This window comes from Phyllobates terribilis, unplaced genomic scaffold, assembly GCF_046119375.1.
Source record: "Phyllobates terribilis strain yellow unplaced genomic scaffold, ASM4611937v1 Scaffold_5__5_contigs__length_657084704, whole genome shotgun sequence".
Classification (NCBI taxonomy): Eukaryota; Metazoa; Chordata; class Amphibia; order Anura; family Dendrobatidae; genus Phyllobates; species Phyllobates terribilis.
Genome location: NW_027362765.1, coordinates 244,241,613 through 244,247,927, shown reverse-complemented (window position 1 = coordinate 244,247,927; position 6,315 = coordinate 244,241,613). Strand labels below are relative to the sequence as shown.

General features: G+C 44.1%; 4 non-coding genes across 4 annotated transcripts; 2 read left to right on the top strand and 2 right to left on the bottom strand.

Annotated features, from left to right (window-relative positions):
* Positions 1–2,216: 2,216 nt before the first annotated feature.
* TRNAL-UAA (transfer RNA leucine (anticodon UAA)) lies at positions 2,217–2,299 on the bottom strand. Its single transcript is given in 2 exon segments — positions 2,217–2,252; positions 2,263–2,299. It is a non-coding gene; the product is annotated as a tRNA-Leu (tRNA).
* A 131-nt stretch (positions 2,300–2,430) lies between these two features.
* On the top strand, positions 2,431–2,501 carry TRNAG-GCC (transfer RNA glycine (anticodon GCC)). The gene has a single exon. It is a non-coding gene; the product is annotated as a tRNA-Gly (tRNA).
* A 584-nt stretch (positions 2,502–3,085) lies between these two features.
* On the bottom strand, positions 3,086–3,156 carry TRNAG-ACC (transfer RNA glycine (anticodon ACC)). The gene has a single exon. It is a non-coding gene; the product is annotated as a tRNA-Gly (tRNA).
* Positions 3,157–3,365: 209 nt separating this feature from the next.
* On the top strand, positions 3,366–3,438 carry TRNAK-CUU (transfer RNA lysine (anticodon CUU)). The gene has a single exon. It is a non-coding gene; the product is annotated as a tRNA-Lys (tRNA).
* Positions 3,439–6,315: the final 2,877 nt, after the last annotated feature.

Below are 6,315 nucleotides of genomic sequence, written 5' to 3'. Positions count from 1 at the left end.
GGTAGATGCAGAAAAAAATTATATTCAGTTTGCAACCTGATGGAGGTCTGTATAGATGGATTAATAGAACAAGTCCCACACACAGCTAGAAGCCCAATATTTTTTCAGAGGTAGATGCAGAAAAAAAATATATTCAGTTTGCAACCTGATGGAGGTCAGTATAGATGGACTAATAGAACAAGTCTCACACACAGCTAGAAGCCCAAATATTTTTTCAGAGGTAGATGCAGATAAAAATTATTTTTAATTTGCAACCTGATGGAGGTCAGTATAGATGGACTAATAGAGAAAGTCCCACACACTGCTAGAAGGCCAAATATTTTTTCAGAGCTAGATGCAGACAAAAAACTATTTTGAATTTGCAGCGTGATGGAGGTCAGTATAGATGGACTAATAGAGAAAGTCCCACACACTGCTAGAAGCCCAATATTTTTTCAGAGGTAGATGCAGAAAAAAAATATATTCAGTTTGCAACCTGATGGAGGTCAGTATAGATGGACTAATAGAGAAAGTCCCACACACTGCTAGAAGGCCAAATATTTTTTCAGAGCTAGATGCAGATAAAAATTATATTCAGTTTGCAACCTGATGGAGGTCAGTATAGATGAACTAATAGAACAAGTCCCACACACAGCTAGAAGCCCAAATATTTTTTCAGAGGTAGATGCAGAAAAAAATTATATTCAGTTTGCAACCTGATGGAGGTCTGTATAGATGGATTAATAGAACAAGTCCCACACACAGCTAGAAGCCCAAATATTTTTTCAGAGGTAGATGCAGAAAAAAATTATATTCAGTTTGCAACCTGATGGAGGTCTGTATAGATGGATTAATAGAACAAGTCCCACACACAGCTAGAAGCCCAATATTTTTTCAGAGGTAGATGCAGAAAAAAAATATATTCAGTTTGCAACCTGATGGAGGTCAGTATAGATGGACTAATAGAGAAAGTCCCACACACTGCTAGAAGGCCAAATATTTTTTCAGAGCTAGATGCAGATATAAATTATTTTTAATTTGGAACCTGATGGAGGTCAGTATAGATGGACTAATAGAGAAAGTCCCAAACACTGCTAGAAGGCCAAATATTTTTTCAGAGCTAGATGCAGAAAAAAATTATATTCAGTTTGCAACCTGATGGAGGTCAGTATAGATGGACTAATAGAACAAGTCCCACACACTGCTAGAAGCCCAAATATTTTTTCAGAGCTAGATGCAGAAAAAAATTATATTCAATTTGCAACCTGATAGAGGTCAGTATAGATGGACTAATAGAATGATGCTATGCCCAAAAGATTTTACTTCACTAGGTTCAGTAAAAAAATTGGTATTCTATACACAGGTGGTATATCTTGCAACACAGATAGGCTACTCCACTGACTAACACACTCTGCAGTAGGCCAAAAAGGATTAGCTTTGCTAGATTCAGCCAAATGCTGTGAAAAAAACTTGCACAGCACTGGCACAGACCTGCCTGGCAAAAACTGATAGGAACTGATGTAACCTAGTCCTGAAAAGGACTGCAATTACAATTAGTCTTTACTCCCACAATCTATCTATTTAAGAGCACAGACCTGCCTGATAAAAGTCGTAGGAAATGCTGTAACCTAGTCCTTAAAAGGACTGCAATCACAACTATTCCCTACTCCCAAGCTATCTGTAGATTTGTGCGAAAATTGGCTTGAAATTAACAAGGTATAGCACACACAGCAACAGCGGTGCCGTCTAACACGCAGCTGCAGCAGTGAGAAAATGGTGGCGACGGGGAAAATGGCTTGGTCTTATAGGGCAAGGACATGTGACATACACTGCCAATGACACATGCCCTTGCTTGTGTGAAAAAAAGCACTTCGCTCCGTGTGTGTGCTGCTGATAGGCTGACAGATTGCACCTCCCCACTGTAAATGCGGGAAAGAGAAAAAAAAATGGAGGTCTTCATTATTCCTGCAGAGATCCATCCCCTGCCCCTCCCCCCGCCCCGCCCCGCTCCGCTGTACACTCAAACTGCGTATTAACATTAATTTTCATCATTACTGAGAAAAAAATCCAGTTATGATTTTGGTGCACGAACAGTTATCGAACATAACCTCGAACAGCCGAATTTTTCTCAAATCGTTCGTGTTCGCCGAACGGCTCGAACACCGCCCAAAACAGCTTGAATTTGAGATTGGCGAACAGATCGAGTCGAGCTACGCTCATCTCTAGCAATAAGCAACCGCCCAACGTGGGGCTTGAACCCATGACCCTGAGATTAAGATTAAGATTAAGTCTCATGCTCTACCGACTGAGCTAGCCAGGCTGCAGACACACACTTACACACCGCACCACTTCGCACCGCAAGAGCTTCATGTGGTCAGGTCAGGCGATGGTTGCCGTCTGATCCTGGGACCTGGATCTGCCAGGCACCACTGACATGAAGTACTCATCCAAGCATTGGTGGTTCAGTGGTAGAATTCTCGCCTGCCACGTGGGTGGCCCGGTTTTGATTCCCGGCCAATGCAGCACAGCTCCTTTTCTGACCATTGCAACGCATCTCTTCCCTCATTGACTTTGCAGACACTTGCGAAAACATTGGGCACTTGCTGCTTTTCTTTCACTTCCCATCCTTTTGGGCCTTCCCTGCCTTTTATCCTGCAGGGCTATGCTGTTTGTCATATTTTGTAGCAAGCAGAAGGGGGCAGCTCGTAAGGGGGCAGCTCGTAAGGGGTTATTTGGGATGACAGTGGTTAGCATAAGTAGTAAAAGGCAGCAATAAGCAACCACCCAACATGGGACTCAAACCCACAATCCTGAGATTAAGAGTCTCATGCTCTACTGACTGAGCTAGCCAGGCTGCAGACACGCACCGCACTGCACCGCAGTGCTAACCACTGTCAACCCAGATAACCCCTTACGAACTGCCCCCTTCTGCTTGCTACAAAACATGACAAACAGCATAGCACCGCAGGATAAAGGGCAGGGAAGGCCCAAAAGGATGGGAAGCAAAAGAAAAGCAGCAAGTGCCCAATGTTTTCGCAAGTGTCTGCAAAGTCAATGAGGGAAGAGATGCGCTGCAACGGTCAGCAAATGAGAAGAGGAGCTGTGCTGCATTGGCCAGGAATCGAACCCAGGCCTCCCACGTGGTAGGCAAGAATTCTACCACTGAACCACCAATGCTTGGATGAGTCTTTCATTTCAGTGGTGCCTGCCAGATCCAGGTCCCAGGATCAGACGGCCACCATCGCCCGACCTGACCACATGAAGCTCTTGTGGTGCGTGTGTGGTGCGTGTGTGGTGCGTGTGTGGTGCGTGTGTGGTGCGTGTGTGGTGCGTGTGTGGTGCGTGTGTGGTGCGTGTGTGGTGCGTGTGTGGTGCGTGTGTCTGCAGCCCGGCTAGCTCAGTCGGTAGAGCATGAGACTCTTAATCTCAGGGTTGTGGGTTCGAGCCCCATGTTGGGCTGTTGCTTATTGCTGCCTTTTGCTACTTATGCTAACCACTGTCAACCCAGATAACTCCTTACAAACTGCCCCCTTCTGCTTGCTACAAAACATGACAAACAGCATAACCCCGCAGGATAAAGGGCAGGGAAGGCCCAAAAGAATGGGAAGCGAAAGAAAAGCAGCAAGTGCCCAATGTTTTCGCAAGTGTTTGCAAAGTCAATTAAGGAAGAGATGCGCTGCAATGGTCAGCAAATGAGAAAAAGAGCTGTGCTGCATTGGCCAGGAATCAAAACCAGGCCTCCCGCGTGGCAGGCAAGAGTTCTACCACTGAACCACCAATAATTTGATGAGTCCTTCATATCAGTGGTGCCTGCCAGATCCAGGTCCCAGGATCAGAAGGCCACCATCGTCAGAAATGACCACATGAAGCTCTTGCGGTGCGGTGTGTGTGTGTGTGTGTTGCTTATTGCTGCCTTTTACTGCTTGTGCTAACTAGAGATGCGCGGTTTTCGACTCGAACTGTTCGCCAATCTCAAATTCGAGCTGTTTTGGGCGGTGTTCAATCCGTTCGGCGAACACGAACGATTTAAAAAAAATCCGGTTGTTCGAGGTTATGTTCGATAACTGTTCATGCACCAAAATCATAACTGGATTTTTTCTCAGTAATGCTGAAAATTAATGTTAATACGCAGTTTGAGTGTACAGTGGGGCGGGGGGAGGAGCAGGGGATGGATCTCTGCATAAATAATGAAGATCTCCATTTTTTTTTCTCTTTCCCGCATTTACAGTGGGGAGGTGCAATCTGTCAGCCTTTCAGCAGCGCAAACACGGAGCTAACTTCTTTTTTTCACACAAGCAAGGGCATGTGTCATTGGCTGTGTATGTCACATGTCCTTGCCATATAAGACCCAGCCATTTTCCACGTAGCCACCATTTTCTCACTGCTGCAGCTGCGTGTTAGACGACACCCCTGTTGCTGTGTGCGCTATACTTTGAGTGTTCATTTCAAGCCAATTTTCTCTGAAATATACAGATAGCTTGGGAGTAGGGAAAAGTTGTGATTCCAGTCCTTTTGAGGACTAGGTTACATCATTTCCTACGACTTTTATCAGGCAGGTCTGTGCTCTTAAATAGATAGGTTGGGAGTAGGGACTAATTGTAATTGCAGTCCTTTTGAGGGCTAGGTTACATCAGTTCCTATCACTTTTTGCCAGGCTGGTCTGTGCCAGTGCTGTGCAAGTTTTTTTCACAGCATTTGGCTAAATCTAGCTAAGCAAATCCTTTTTGGCCTCTTGCAGTGTGTGTTAGTCAGTGGAGTAGCCTATCTGTGTTGCAAGCTACACCACCTGTGTATAGAATACAAATTTTTTTACTGCACCTAGCCAAGTAAAACATTTTGGGCATAGCATCATTCTATTAGTCCATCTATACTAACCTCCACCAGGTTGCAAATTAAAAATATTTTTTATCTGCATTTAGCTCTGAAAAAAAATTTGGGCTTGTAGCAGTGTGTGGGACTTGTTCTATTAGTCCATCTATACAAACTTCCACCAGGTTGCAAATTAAAAATATTTTTTATCTGCATCTAGCTCTGAAAAAAAATTTGGGCTTGTAGCAGTGTGTGGGACTAATTCTATTAGTCCATCTATACTAACCTCCACCAGGTTGCAAATTAAAAATAATTTTTATCTGCATCTAGCGCTGAAAAAATATTTGGGCTTGTAGCAGTGTGTGGGACTTGTTCTATTAGTCCATCTATACTAACCTCCACCAGGTTGCAAATTAAAAATAATTTTTATCTGCATCTAGCTCTGACAAAATATTTGGGCTTGTAGCAGTGTGTGGGACTTGTTCTATTAGTCCATCTATACTAACCTCCACCAGGTTGCAAATTAAAAATAATTTTTATCTGCATACAGCTCTGAAAAAATATTTGGGCTTGTAGCAGTGTGGGGGACTTGTTCTATTAGTCCATCTATACTAACCTCCACCAGGTTGCAAATTAAAAATAATTTTTATCTGCATCTAGCTCTGAAAAAATATTTGGGCTTGTAGCAGTGTGTGGGACTTTTTCTATTAGTCCATCTATACTAACCTGCACCACCTGTGTATGTAATAAAATTGTTTTACTGCATCTAACCCAGCCAATACTTTTGGGCTAAACCACAGTTTGGCCACTCAGCTCTGCTCGGTTCCCATCCATTGTTTTTTGTGCAAACAACTCCAGAGTTGTCAATTAGTTAACCACCAAAATGAGTGGAAAAATGCCTGCTGCTGGTGGAACGGGGAATAGGCATGTTGGGAAGGGAAAAAAATGTTGTGTCCATGGGGTATGTGTTAAAGCAACAGTAACATCTGGAGAAGAAAGACCATCTTCCATCCAAACTAAGATGTCTACTTCTTTTAGCGGACAATGTGATAAGATCCCTTTCTTACGGCCACGCCAATCACTACAAATTCCAGATGAGGCACAAAAACAGCAGGTGCTTCAACGGATATCAAGTGCTCCTTTAAGTGGGCTCTCCTCCACCTCAACTTCAACTTCACAAATACTCCAGTCCTCAGAGGTGTCACCCCAAGCGCACTTGCTTCCTCACAGCTCCCAAGTCTCCAGCTGCCCGTCTGAGTATGGGGTAGAACAGATGGTTGAGTCTGCAGAGCTGTTCACTCATACTAAAGCCTGGGAATCGGAGGTCGGCTCCAGAGCTTCTGTGAATCCAGACGAGGAAATGATCTGCACTGATGCCCAGAATCTTTATGAGTCGGATCCAGGACCAGACGCAGAAGGTTCTGATCATAATGTAGACCCTCGTTCCCAAACTGTAACTCCTGTTGGTGGAGACAATGAGGAAGACGATGATGAGACTCAAATACCTGATTGGAGCGACAACTTGAG